Source organism: Solanum tuberosum, unplaced genomic scaffold (assembly GCF_000226075.1).
Source record: "Solanum tuberosum cultivar DM 1-3 516 R44 unplaced genomic scaffold, SolTub_3.0 scf00001, whole genome shotgun sequence".
In the NCBI taxonomy this organism is placed as follows: domain Eukaryota; kingdom Viridiplantae; phylum Streptophyta; class Magnoliopsida; order Solanales; family Solanaceae; genus Solanum; species Solanum tuberosum.
The window spans coordinates 6,502,521-6,518,475 of record NW_006238927.1 but is presented as its reverse complement, the minus strand read 5'-3'; the positions used below and the strand labels follow the sequence as shown (position 1 = coordinate 6,518,475).

At 35.2% G+C, this 15,955-nt stretch overlaps 1 pseudogene; it reads right to left on the bottom strand.

The window, feature by feature from the left end:
• Positions 1–216: 216 nt before the first annotated feature.
• Positions 217–14,948, bottom strand: LOC102592046 (glutamate receptor 2.3-like; annotated as a pseudogene).
• Positions 14,949–15,955: the final 1,007 nt, after the last annotated feature.

The window sequence follows — 15,955 nt, the reverse complement described above, 5'->3', positions numbered from 1 at the left end:
TACATGTACTTATACTCTTAATCTTGATATAATTATTATGATCTACGTAATTTATTTTATTGTTTTAATCTATTAAAAGGTAAGACTTTTTGATGAGTCAATAAATTCCTAATAGATTAGATAATGACAAATTACATTAGTGAAATAATAATTAGTTGATAGAACCGTGTCTCGGACCCGAGTTGAAGACACCCCTTTATGGTTACTTATAAGTTTTCACGTGAAAAACCTGCAGGTGGATTTTAGATCCATCACGTGAAATAAGTTAAGTAAATATAATAAAGGATTAATTTATTCAATGAATTAAATTTTCAGAAAATTTTGATTTAATTGATTGGTGTCGGTAATTCTAACATCGGGGGTTAAATAAGTTGTAGTGGTAGATTTTGAAATTAAATCTAGGAGTGCACTTACAGAATTTTAGTGGAATAATTTGTAATTTCTTGCGATATGGTTAATTCGTTCATTTAAGAATTATTATCGTAATTGGAAGGCTCTATTAAATATATCTACGGTCCCTATTATGCCTGATTAATTGACCAAGTTTGAAAAGAAGGACAAATTAATTGTATTGTTGATCTTCTTTAAAGGATGAATTATTTGAGAGTTAAATATTGAGTTAGTGACAAAAACGTTTGGCCTTAAATGGATGACAACATTTTTTTTATACAAAAACGTTTGGCCTTAAATGGATGAAACGTTTTTTTTATTACAAAATGTTTGGCCTTAAATGGATGAAAACGTTTTTGTATTAATCTCAATTTATTTTCATGATCCTCTTGATTGCTCATTAAGCCTGAAATTTATTTGGACGTTTTCCTATTCATTCTTGAGTTGGAAAACTAGTATAAATAGGCTGGATGTGGCATGATAGAGATTATCCTTTTAAAACAAGTAATACTTGCCCACACAAGTAACTTGGTAGTAACAGTCAATCAGGAAATAGGAGAAGATCGTAGTTCTGGATCCTTGGCATTTGGACGACTTTTGTAGAAGTTTCAACAGGTTAGTCTTCTTCTAAATTAGTTTATGTTATATTGTTTAGTCTATATGTAAGATTTGTGATCCTGAATATAGCTTCCGTTGTGCATATTCTAACATGTTGGCCCATGAATATTTTGGTGATATGGCTTCTGAACGATTTCCTTGTGAAACCTTTACGGGACCCTCCGTAAGGAGTTGGACGAGCAGTAAGTATCAATAAGGATTGCCGAGTCCACTTGGCGAGTCGCTGAAGGGTCTTACTTCGCCTTTTGTTCCAGTGTGCTGAGCCCTAAAGGAAAGGATCAGGTCGGCAGAAAAAGGGAGCAGTTGGTGCATCGCCGAGAAGTTCCGCGAAGCAGTACTATGTCGCCCAATGACCCAGAGCACGACGATGCTGAAGGTTGGTGCAAGATGGCGATGAACTATACCAAAGGGTGAATCGCCGAGTTGATCAGCGATTCCGACTAACGACGCCGAATGATCCGCTCCAGCACAAATATGTGAAAAACTATAAATACTAGTTAGAGTTGTAGTTTTAAGAGTCGAACAATTATTATAATTTTCATATAGAATAGTACTTTTTGTTATTTTTGCTCTAAGTTTGAGAGGGTTTTGAAGACTTGAAGTTCCAAAGGGTTTCATCTGCAAGATTTGGGTTTGGGTCTCTTGGATTCTTCAATTTTGGCATGTATCAAGACTTAAATCTTCATACCCAGTTGAATGCAAGCTCCATTTGGTATAAATTTCTATCTCTTATACATGTGTTGTTAAAAACCCAATTCTTGGGGTGTGATCTAGCGAATATGGGTTAAGATAATTGTTGGGTCTTGCTTGGTGATAGTCTATTCGTAGTTTAAATGTGATTTCGTTTTGTGGTTGTGGATGAATTTAATGAATTTGTAGTTGCAAATACAAGTTATTTATGTGTTTTCGCCTTGCACAAGAGAGAGGTCGTAAAACTAAAACCACTAGATTAATGGCCATGTGAGTGGGTCAAGCTGAGGTTTAGCTCGAGAGAGTGAACCCTAGTCCCATGTCCACACATTTAGCTCGAGAGAGTTAGTGGGTTAAAGCGTAGGCTGGTCTTCATGCGGCAAGTGGGTGTCCGAAAGGAACACATTTGAAACATGGTAAGTTGCTCGAGAGAGAGTTTATCCCCCTTAAAGTTTAGCCTAGTCACAATTATTTTATGAATCTTCTATCGAAAGCATGTACCCAATAATCTAGCTTAACCTGTATTCCCGTCACATCCCAAGTATCCCCTCTCATTACTTAGAAATCCTTGTTTATTTTGCTATTTTTTTACTTACCAATGACAAAACCCCTCATTGTTAATTGACACTCTTGTGTCCCCCTTTAATTTACAATGTTTTTAATCGTTAATGTCTTTAGCTACGACTTGTTAGAACTGAATTTCATTTTTCTATTAATTCTCAAAACCACTCTCTTGGGAACGATCCCAACCCTTGGTTGGGTTACTAAACTATTGTACAATCGTAGACACTTGAATCTTGTCTTGAATACGCAAACATCAGCTTACACACTGCATCAAAAACATTGATGCAATATCCAGTAACTATCGTTGTTATAGAGATAAGACTCTTGTAACTTCCACAAACTCGGTGAAATTATCCTTCACCGGAACTCCAATTCTCAGTTTCTTTCCATTTATTGGTATCACCCAACCTTTAGGAACAGAAGTAGTGTCACCAGGCCATATAATAGATCCAAAGTTCTCCTTAGAAACAAAATATCCACGTCTCGAATGTAGTTTTCTAACAATGCCATTTCCTCTTGTCCAAAATCCAATTTATTTAGCACCATTACCAATAACATTGATGATCTGATAAGGTGGAGATTGCAATGTCCATCCACAATTTGAAAGTTTCCACTAAGGTCTTTGAAAATAGTGTTTAGTATAGCTTGAAGAAGCTTTGGACCATCCCTGGAAACTCCAAAAGCTTCAAGATCTGTTGCATTTCCTGAAAATTTTAGAGGTGTAAAAATTAAACGTATTTCACTACTGAGTTTCTGAGAGTCTCCAAAAATGTTGCCGCACTCATGTTGGAACCTTAAAAAATGCACTACTTTTGAAAGAGTTGACACGCATTTTGTGACATATTTTAAGAGTTCGAGCAACAAAACCCATGAGCTGAATTTTCCCTAGTTTAAACTGTTTGATTTACAGCATATTGACATTAATTATATATAAACATGACAGCCTTTCATCTTTGAGTGTGCACAAGTAGACACTTAAACTTGTATAAAATTGAACAAGTAGACACATTTGTCATACATGGCATAATACATGTAGAATGTCATGTAGGATACACAATTGTCATGTAGGACACAAAATTGTCATGTAGGGTCATAATTGTCAGCTGACGCCAAGTTAAGGGTCATATTTATGTATTATGTCCATCCTATCTGTTGACTTGATCAAGTTTCTTAAACTATTGGGTCAAAACAGGTCAAATAGTGCAACTAAACGAGTCAAATACAAACCAAACCCACATATACATAAATCAATTTTAAACATTTAGGTAGTAAAGTGAAATACACTTCCAAGATATTTTATAAAAAAATGCAAAATAGAAAAGGAGGTGACGTTGATAGTTTGTTTGGCCAAACTTTTAAAGTCAACTAATGTTGTACTAAACTTGTTTGTGTTTAATCTACTAATTTAAAAAGCACAATAATTAGTTTTTGGCCAATTCTTTTTCATGACTGTGGTGTCTGGATCAATTTTAGCACATCTAGATTAACAAGATATCTATTATCTCCCACCAGCAACAGATACCAGATTTTTAAAACATAGTAATTAGTATTCGACCAAGTTTCTAAGTATATTTTTTCAAAAGTTTATTAAAAAATATATTGAGGAAGAAGTTATTTATTTTAGTGTCATGACCCGAGCCTACACTCTGGACGTAGCCAGAATTCGGGAACCATTGCTGGTCCCCAAGCGAACCCTCATCTGGCCGGCTACAAGCGGAAGACTAACTCAAGCATACAAAAGCTTAAAACTGAAATAAATTCAATAAACTCAAATAATCAACCTTTTTAAAAGTCTATACAATACTCAAAATAAAAGTAAATACATAAACTCCTCAACTATGTTTATCTATGAGGCATCTACTATTACAGAAGGATATCGGGACAAGACTCACGACATATCAAAACTACTAACGGTAAGATAAAGGTGAAGTCCTCTGGAATATAAGATGACTCACCAAAGCTGACTGGAATATCACATGGCCTCAACGAAACACCTGTTAATGATCCTGAATACATGTATTTGCATCATGAAACAATGCAGGCCAAATGACTCAGTACATGGACCATACGAGCATGTAAGGGGAATTCTAAAGCATAAACATAAGCTTGAACTGATGGAAATGAAACATACTTACCTCTTCTCAACTCACTCAACTTAACTCAATGAAGTTCAACTCAACTCAGAGAAAAAAGGGCTCAACTCAATAGTAAGATACTCAACTTAGAGAAATATAATTCAACTAAACTCAAAGAAATATGACTCAACTCAACAATAAGATACTCAACTCTGTGAAACATAGTTCAACTCAACTCAGAGAAATAGGGCTCAACTCAACAATAAGATACTCAACTTTGGGAAACATAGTTCAACTCTGGATACTCAAGCAGCAATAAAAGATGCAATATCTAAAAAACTTTTTAAAAAGTAGATAATAACTCAATTTTATGCAAAAATACAATAGTAACTCAATTGTATGAAAACACAATAATTACTCCTATTTGTATGTAAAGATACAAAATAATTTTGTTGGGGAGATTCTCTAACTGACAACTATCATTATGAGCTATGTGATGATACAACGTCTAACCCACGCTGCCAGAAATGTCCTTTACTTTGTCAGGGTATAGAACCTACTACTAAGTGGATCCACTAGTCTATGCTAAAAAGCAATACGGAATCATCTAAAAAGTATGACCCTTTTTACCCACGTTGGCTACAATATGGTTTATAGGGGCTGTGAGTTGTATGAACTCTCCCCCATCAGTGCTCAATACTACTCCAAAAATATACTAGCTCATATGTTCTTAAGAAAACATAACACTTTCTGTGGTTTGAGATTATTACTCAAAAATCATTCTCTTAAAAGGAGATGGTACTAAGAACTGCTCATGAAAACTCTTTTGGAAATCGGTTTTTTCTCTCTGCTTAAATATATAAATATTTACTCTTGGGAATACTTAGTTCCCATATATCATTTTAAAGAAAATGAACTCAGCTCTACTCTTCCTCAAACTCATATGCTCAAGTCTTAAAACAAATTTTTAAAAGGTTTGCAGAAGAATTCTAAAAATAGGGTTCATGCAGAATTATGGAGATTAACTACTCAACTCAAGGACTCAATGATACTTCTTATCTCAAGACTGCTCGACTCATAGGGTTCATGTGGAATTAAGGTCATGAACCACTCAACTCAAATACATTCATGGATAACATCCCATGACTAGGAATATCATCTCAAAAGGCTTAGGAACTCAATACTCGAGGCATAGAACATGAAAATACTCCTCCTCTCAAAAGTACTCAATTTATGGAGTTCATGCGGAATTTATGGGCATGAACGACTCGACTCAAATATATCAATGATAATGTAGACTCATGAATATATTCTCCTCATTCTCATACTCACTTACTTGAGTCTTGAAACAATTTATAAGTAATTGTAGTCGAAAAGACTCAAACGGACTTTCTCAAAAGACTCGAAAGAACTCTCAAGACTTGACTCTTAGCTCTACCTTGAATTTAAATTATGAATTCAAGGTTATGATTCATGTTATTAATGATTTATAAACGTTTAGAAGTAGTTTAGAGTGTTTAGAATCAATAAGGATTGAAGGAACCCTTTTAAAGAACTCAGACGGGTAAAACGACGGAGAAAGGGTGGGGACAGGTGACCCTGGCACACTGTGTGGCACAGGGCGCCAGCCCTCTACCTACAGACACTCTTTGCTAGGGCAATGGTGGGGCGGCGCGCGATCCCATTCCCAAAAAATCCCGATGAATTTCTTTGCTCATTTTCTCACCCTAGTTCGCCTAAATTCGAATGGTTTCTTCCCCACTCACTTAGATTCAAATACCCAACCTAAGTATACACTACTCTACTCAAAACAACCCTCAAATCACTACTTTCATATCAAAAATTCCTCAAAACTTCAACAAAACAAGATTTAGAATGAAACTTCAAGATCACTTATCAAGAACTTAAATTGCTCAATATTTATGGATAGATTCACAAAAGAAACTCATGATTGGCGTGTGGATTAACGAACCCAACACTATGGAAGCTTACATACCTCAAAGAACTAGGTTCTTGATGATATCTTGAATTTCTTGAACGAACACTTGAAACTTTAAACTTTATCTCCTCTTGAATCTTCTCTCTAAAACCCTAAATGCTTTGGGGATGAATGAAATTAATTCTTATCAGTTTAGACCCTTAATTTGGTGTAATTTCTGTTTAGAATAAGTGGGGGTAAGGAAAAGACTAAAATACCCCTCCAATTTTAGGATAACTTTCCTTAAATGGACAGCCTAACTTCAAAAGGGCATATCTCCCTCATACGAGCTCAAAAATTATCAAAATTGGTGGCGTTGGAAAGAGGACTCAAAGATCTTTCATTTGATATCTTATAGGTCTCCTAACTCATCCTGAAAGTTATGGTTGTTTGAAGTTCACCCAGAACTTAAAAGAACTAAGGAATGACTTGAATGAATTCTCTTTAATTCTTTTTGGAACTCAAGGTGCTATATCTAGTGACCTGACCTTAAGACTTAAGAAATTTTAAATTCCTTGGTAAAATCCTACTCATACCTAAAAAGGTTCAAGTCTCAGTTCAAAAAAATTTCGGGGTGTTACATTATCTCCCCCTTAGGATCATTCGTCCTCGAATGACGCCTGGACTGGTTATGGAATGGGGTTAGTCTCACTATCTCTTCTGACTCATGAACTTGCCTACTAACACAGGCTAGACTGATTCGTACCAAGAGTTGGGACCTTTCTATAGCACCTAAGTCAAGAACGATACTATTGTGAACATAGTCACACTCTCTCTGAAGTTACCTTATCTCAAACAAAGGAAATCTGGGCATGCAGTAAGAATTGGAATACCATTCCTGGGGTAATATGACGGCTAAATATTTAAGCTTAGCAACACTCCTCAACTACGCTATTATTTCCTTATACCATACCTCATTGGCTACAACTCATAGTTCCCTCAAGGGTGCATGACTTCTCTTATTAAGGCCTGAGTCTAACGACACGCTCTTACTATATTCAAGCTTAACCCAAATCCTAAGGTTCGAGTTCTATACCTCTCTATAGGAAGTCTCATCCCAAGAACATTACTCTTTACCACCTCATTTACTCAACATTGGGCTCATATTAAGAACTACCTCGTGTTTAACAACACCACATTCAAGCCTAGTACTCTAACAACTCCAAGGACTCCTACTAACTAGCTCCTTAAGAATTTCTCATTCTCTCATCATCTCTGCCATACCAACTAGAATTTGTCGCATCACTACTCGGAACCAACTAAGTGTTCTCATTTAACTGTTTCTCACAGTAAAACCTCATCCTCCTCTTCCTCCACATTTATAACAGTAGGTGGAATTATCACACCATCATTATCACAATGAGAACATTAATCTTCTTCTTCAAACATCACTCCCCTACTAAAAGGACTTCTGAAAATATACCTCACATACTCTTTTGAACTCATTACTATCTTATTCTCAACACTTGACTTGATTTCTCATCACATCATCTCCCCATAAGGTCTAAAGCTGACACTTGAAAGCCATGGACCTATTCCCTCATCTCTAAAATGGTTTATATCCGCTTTACTCTAATACTCGGGAAAAGTTTACCTCATGACTAAGAACTCTCCCTAAGCAAGTACTAAGGCCTCATTTGTTAATCAGCTCCATAACCTTCTGAATATCATGACCCTCTCTAAATAAATCATATGCCTAGTTTTAGATCTATCACCTCATGAATACGTTGTGCTTCTATTCAACACATTTATTTAGCCTCCTCTAACACGATGGCACATCAACATCAACTCTATTTTGGTTAAAAGTATACTCTATCTCATGCGGACTAGTAACTATTCCTCTTCCTTCTATCAAGAACTCTCTACAACATTATTATTCCTTATTTCACTCATAAAAGAACTCAACACGTATAACTGACTGGTGCATGATTGCAATAACATAATCTGCCCCATCACTATCTCTTTTCCTTAGATTACTGAACCTCTGCATACCTTCCTCTAACTCTAGGCACTTTCACTACTACTGCTCATAATTTCGTAACTCATGCTACCTTATTGGGATGAAAATACTGCCCAAGCTCTAAACATACTTCCTCATAAGGATCTCAGTTGAAACAGGTCTTAGAGAAGACAGTGCAACTCGCTTTTATTTGAATGCACGATTCATATGAACATGAGCACATTCCTTTAAAACTCAATACTTAACTCACTCACAGGCTTCTCTCAATCCCCTCTGCAGTCTAATGACTTCCTCAAGATTTTTGCTAAGAGTAAATCATCAATAAAAGACTAACTTTTCTTTTCAACCACCAGTAGTATGGAGAGTATTCGAATGGATCTGATAACACACGAGTTATAATATGTCTATATGACATATCTCTATTGCATGATTAAGAGTACGAAAGAAGGAAAACTATTCCTAAATGTTTGTAGTCACTTATTTAGAGAAGTGGGTCCCTCAAAACCATAAATAACATCCTACTTGACAAGGCTTCATAAACACCCTAGGACACTTGAACACTGTGCTTTGATACCAAGTTTGTCACAGCCCGAGCCTACACCTAAGACGTGGTCGGCACTCGGGAACCATTGTTGTTCCCAAGTGAACCCTCATCTTGGCTGGCAACAAGCGGAAGACTAACTCAAGCATACAAAAGCTAAAAACTGAAATACATTCAATAAACTCAAATACTCAACATTTTTAAATATCTGTACAATACTCAAAATAAAAGTAAATACAAAAAGTCCTCAACTATGTCTATCTATGAAGCCTCTACTAGTAAAGAAGGATATAGGGACAAGACCCACGACATCTCAAAACTACTAACTATAAGATAAAGGTGAAGTCCGCCGTAAAATAAGATGGCTCACCAAAGCTGACTGGAATATCACATGACATCAACGAAACGCCTGTTGATGATCCTTAATACCTGTATCTGCATCATGAAACGATGCCGGCCAAATGGCTCAGTACATGGAATGTACGAGAATATAAGGGGAATTCTAAAGCATAAACATAAGCTTGAATTAATGGAAAAGAAACATACTTACCTCTTCTAAACTCACTCAACTCAACTCAATGAATCATAGTTCAACTCAACTCAGAGAAAATAGGGCTCAACTCAATAGTAAGATACTCAACTCAGAGAAATAGGGCTGAACTCAATAATAAGATACTCAATTTTGTGAAATATAGTTCAACTCAACTCAGAGAAATAGGGCTCCACCCAACAATAAGATATTCAACTGTGTGAAACTAGTACAATAAAAGATGCAATATCTGGAAAGCTTTTAAAACAATATATAATAACTCAGTTGTATGCAAAATTACTATAATAACTCAATCGTATGAAAATACAATAATAACTCTTATTTGAATGTAAAGATACAAAATCATTCTGTTTGGGAGATTCTCTAATCGACAACCATCACTATGAGCTATGTTATGATACAACATCTAGCCCATGCTGGCAGAACTGTCCTGTACTTTTCCAAGGTATAGAACCTACTACTAAGTGGATCCACTAATCTATGCTAAAAAGCAAGAAGGAATCATCTAAAAAGTATGACCATTTCCACCCACGTTGGCTACATGGTTTATGGGAGCTGTGAGTTGTATGAACTCTCCCCCATATCGGTGCTCAATATTACTCCCAAAATATACTAGCACATATGTTTTAAAGAAAACATAACTCTTTCCGTGGTTTGAGATTATTACTCAAAAATCTTTCTCTTAAAAGAGATAGTACTCAGAATTGCTCATGAAAACTCTTTTGGAAATCGGTGTAATATGTAGTAGTCCCATGACTAGGAATATAATCTCAAAAGGATTAGAAACTCAATACTCAAGACTTAGAACTTGAAGATACTACTACTTTCAAAAGTAACGAATTTATGGAGTTCATGCGGAATTTATGGGCATGAAAGACTAGACTCAAGGATATCAATGATAATCTAGACTCATGAATATATTCTCCTCATTCTCATACTCACATTCTTGAGTCTTGAATCAATTTATAAGTACTTGTAGAAGACTCTTTGAAAACACTCAAAGGGACTTTCTCGAAAGAACTGACTATTAACTTTACCTTGAATTTGAATTATGAATTCAAGGTTATGATTCATGTTATGAATGATTTCTATATGTTTAGAAGTAGTTTAGAGTGTTTAGAATCAATAGGGATTGAAGGAACCTTTTTAAGAACTCAGACGGGCAAAACGAAGAAGAAGGGGTGGGGGAAAGCGACCCTGGCTCACTAAGTGGCACACGGCGCCATCCCTCTACCTACATACAATCTCTACTGGCACAATGGTGGGGCGGCGTGCCAGCCCATTCCCAAAAATGCCCCGACGAATTTCTTTGCTCATTTTCTCACCCTAGTTCACCTATATTCGAATGGTTTCTTCCCCACTCACTTAGGTTCGAATACCCAACCTAAGTAACCACTAATCTACTCAAATCAGCCCTCAAATCACTACTTTCATCACAAGAATTCCTCAAAACCTCAACAAAACAAGATTTAGAATGAACCTTAAAGAACAGCTATCAAGAACTCATCAAGAACTTAAATTGCTCAATATTTATGGGTAGATTCGCAAAAGAAACTCATAATTGGCGTGTGGGTGAACCAACCCAAAACTTTGGAAGCTTACATACCTCAAAGAACTAGGTTCTTGGCGAAATCTTGAATTTCTTGAACGAACGCTAGAAACTTTGAACTTTTTCTCCTCTTGAATCTTCTCTCTAAAACCCTAAATGCTTTGGGGATGACTGAAACTGATTCTAATCAGTTTAGACCCTTAATTGGGTGTACTTTGTGTTTAGAATAATTGGAGGTAAGGAAAATACTAAAATACCCCTCCTATTTTTGGGTAACTTTCCTTAAATGGATAGCCTGACTTCAAAAAGGCATATCTCCCTCATACGCGATCGAAAATTAGCAAACTCAGTGGCGTTATAAAGAGGACTTAGAGATCTTTCATTTGATATCTTATATGTCTCCTATTGCATCATATACTGAAAGTTATGGTTGTTTGAAGTTGACACAAAACTTAAAAGAACTAAGGAATGACTTGAATGAATTCTCTTTGATTCTTTTTGGAACTCAAGGTGCTATATCTAGTGACCTGACCTTAACACTTAAGAAATTTTAAATTCCTTGGTAAAATCCTACTCAAAACGAAGCAGGGTTCGAGTCTTAGTTCAATTTTTTTTTTGGGGTGTTACATTTAGCTTATAAAAAATAATTTCGGTTATTTTCCATAAACACTTACTTTCTCCAAAAACTTGATCAAACACCTCACATTTTAAAATACACACTTTTTTCTTAGGCATAATACACAAACATGATCCTTAACTTGGCTTCAGTGGACAACTATGCCCTCCAATTTTGAGTGTGCACTAATAGACACTCAAACTTCTATAAAATTGAACAACTAGACACCTGTGTCCTACATGGAATAATATACAGAGGATGCAACGTAGGACACAAAATTACCATGCAGGACGAATTAGGTGTCAATTTTATGCAAATTTAAGTGTCTACTTGTGCACACCAATAGTTGTCATCTAAAGCCAATTTAAGGATCATGTTTATATATTATGCCGTTTTCTTAAGAAAATAAATTGTCTTGCAAAAACTTAGTCAAACATGCTACGAGTCATGTTAATATATAACCGGTTGTTTGATATATTTTGACCCAATTCAGACTGACCAAACCACACTTAGCATGAATGAATCATATGATCCTATTTTAACGTTCAAATTTAATCCAATCTATCTATTTGCCACTCTTACCTAAAACATTTGGTTTTCGAAAAGAGGCCCCACTGATTCTCGATTTCTCAACAGCCATGGCTAACGCAGTAGTAGAATCATAAGACGATAATCCATAGACATCCAATTCCACATCAACAATCCTCGAATTTTCTTCTCGAAACTTCATCTTCCATCTTCGAATAAAATCCTCAACTTTTTTAGTCTTTGTTACATAAGGTTTCACCCCAATAACACCTTCCATAGATTTAATAACCGAAACAGCCATCAAAATCAGTTGATTCGCCATTGCATCTGTAACAATCTAAACAAAACCTTCACTCATCATACCAATTTCTTTCGCCATTGCAAAAAGCTTCGAACCCAGTGAAGTCGGCATATGCACAATAAAAACCCTAGACTGCATATTCATCAATTTCAATAGCTCAGATTTGATCTCATATAAAGTGGAAAATTCAGAAATTACACTTCGATAAGGTATACGAGTGTTGATTTTGCCAATGCGTCTGCTAAAAAAAGGATTAATCCTTCTCCAAATTGATTGTCGATGTAAATTGGTACAATTTGACGCCATCCGAATGATTGGATAATTGAACTGATTGGTTTTACTTGAGATGAATCGTTATGAGTGGTACGAACAAAATATTGATTGCTGAATGATGAAAGAGATGGACTCGTTGCAGAGAAGGAGATGATCGGTACTTGTGTTTTTTGGCCTAAATTAATGAAAAAATTAGCTTGCATTGATAAAATTGGACCTATTATGGCTTCCACTTCAAGATTCTTCAGTAGGACAAGTGCTGCATGAGTAAATTACCATAGACACATGAGACAACATTTAAACAAAGGTTGGTTTGGTACCAGAGATAAAGAGATAATTAATATTAATCTTAGTTATATTAATTTTGGAATAGATTATTCCTGGTGTGGATGAAAATGATTCTGGACTCGGTAGGTTGAAGGTTCTAAGTCTCTTAGAAAGTAAATTAGAACACTATTGATCCTTTGATTAAAGTGGAGTAGGGGTAAAATGTAGTTGGTTAGTTAGAGTTATGAATGTATTATAGAGTAGTTGGAACTAGTTTGGAAGTGAATTATGTAGATATTAAATTCTGCATAAGTAATACCATGTTTGATAGCTGGTTAGGAGATAAATTTATTCATATACAAAAATAATATGGTATATGGTTTGAAATTTAAAAATTCACATAACTAGTACATGTATAAATTATCAGGGAAGGTATATATAAATTATTTTATGCAAGATAGAAGGTGGAATAATTAATACATGAATGATTAAATGTTACATAATTAATCTCTGCATAAAATAATTAATACATAGATTTTCTCATATAACCAATCCCTAATTACTAGAGCATGCGTAACTCTAATCTACTACCATACAACCCCTAATAATACATGAATTAGTTATTACAAAATCTATGAATTATTTTATGCATGAATAAATTATGTAAAGTTTAATAATTCGTATTAGTTATTACTTTCTATATATTCTATATAAAATAATGCATAGATTCTTTCGTAACTTATATACCAATCAGTTATACCTAGCAAAAAAATATTACAAAATATGGTACTATTACTTTAACTATTAATTGTAAATTATACGAAAAAGTTAGTTAACAAATAACAATAGAAAGTTGTAAACCTTATCTTATACTTTTTTTTTGTTTTAATAAATCTATAGGCTCAATTAACCTTAACACTAAAAAATATTAAGACGTGTTAATTTGTTTTAAATTTTTTAAATTACCTAATCTTATATTTTTACATCTTTGAAGAAGAAATCAAGATTAGAATACAAGTCAGATGAGTGAGTGCCATAAGTTCCCCAAGCATGCACCTATAATTAATTATGTTAATTTGCGATTATATTAATATATAAAAGGTTATATCAACATAATAAACTATATTAATCACAACTGTTAATTACTTGTTGTTTAAGTTAGGCATAATACATAAATGTGCCCTTCAACTTCACCTCATTTTATATTTATGTGCAATGACCCGAACCGTCGTTAATTAGGAAAGGAAAAACGTCGAGAAGACTGGACCCATCATCTCGACAGAGCAGGACAGGTCCCGCTAGGGCGGCGGGGCTCCTGCGGGTTAGGGATCCCCAGAGCGGGACATGTTCCACTACGGCGGCAGGGCTCCAGCGGGATAGGGAGCGCCAGAGCGGCAATGTCGGAGACAACTTAAATGACGCGAAGCCTTATTTTAATTTCTCCTTTTTCCCAAAACACCAAAAAGAGGTGAGGATCACCCCAGAAACCCTCAAAAGGCTGCTCTAGGCTTGGGAAAGAAGGAGGAAGAGATTTCTAGTGCAAGGGTGACGATAACTTGCGGATTCTCGGCCAAATCCACCGTCTCGAGGTCCGGAACCCAGGATCGGAGATATAATCCCATGCAGCTGCTTGGCACCCAGGTAGGGTGAACAGTATCCATAGTCTTACCATCTTTAGAGTCCATTTTGGGCATAGATGGTCCAATTTAAAGGAATTAAGCTAAAAAAAATTTAACTCTTTTGTGTGTTATCCCATGAATTTTTTTGGTGATACGACCTCCGGATGAATTATTTGCGAAACTTTTACAGAACCCTCCATAGGGAGTTGGGTAAGAAGTATGCATAGTCTTACCATTTTCAGAGTTCATTTTGGGCATTTAGGGGTCAATTTACAAGAAGTAGGCAATTTTTTTAGTTTTTTGTGTGTGTTGGCCCATGAATATTTTGGTGATACGGCTTCTGGACGGTTTCCTTGTGAAACCTTTACGGGACCCTCCGTAAGGAGTTGGACAAGCAGTAAGTATAGCCTCACCATTTTCATAGTCCATTTTGGGCATTTAGGGGCCAATTTACATGAATTAGGCGATTTTCTCTTCTTCTTTTTTCCGTGTGTGTTAGCCCATGAGTATTTTAGCTATACGACATCCAAATGATTTCTTTGCGAAACATTTATGGAACCCTCCGTAGGGAGTTGGGGGAGTAGGAAATACAGTCTTACCATTTTCAAAGTCTATTTTGGGCATTTAGGGGTCAATTTACAAGAATCAGGTGGTTTTCTATGTTTTTCGTATGTGTTAGCCCATAAATACTGTGGTGATACAACTTCCACTTAGAGTCTATTTGGGGAATTTAGGGGTGATTTCACAAGAATTAAGCGATTTTTTCAGTTTTTCGTGTGTTAGATAATGAATTTTTTTGGTTATACGACTTCCGGATGATTTCTTTCCGAAATCTATATTTCATGATTTAGCGTAAATACGGGTAAAAATAATTATTCAAGCTCAATTAGTTACTTACAAATTATTTTAATCTTCGGTAAAAAAGTTTCCTTCAAACCAATAAGAAACTATAAAATGACATAGTATAATTTTATGTTGAATGAAAATGTTCTTTTGGGGGAACTTCCGACTCACCATTTTTCTAGAGTTAGTTTCATTACATAATATTTATCTTGGAGGAGTTACATGCTGAAATATTAATTATAACTCAATGGACTTGAATTTTTTTTAGTGAAAATGAGATATACATGTCTCAATTTAAATATTTATTTATTCATTTTATTTTTCAACCGTAATTGATAATGTTTTCACCGAATACTTTTTATATATCCAAGTTGAGGTGCCTAGTTAGTTTGAAATCCATGATTATAAGAGGCAGCTAATACAATTTATTTACTCACCTTGTTAAGAGGAAATAGCTTATATATTCAATAATATTCTTTCCATCTATCTACAATTACGCTATAGTTGACAACTTGACACTTCTGTTCAAATTTATTTACACATCTTGTTTTATATGTTTCATTAGAATTTAAAATTTCAAAGACATTTTGTAG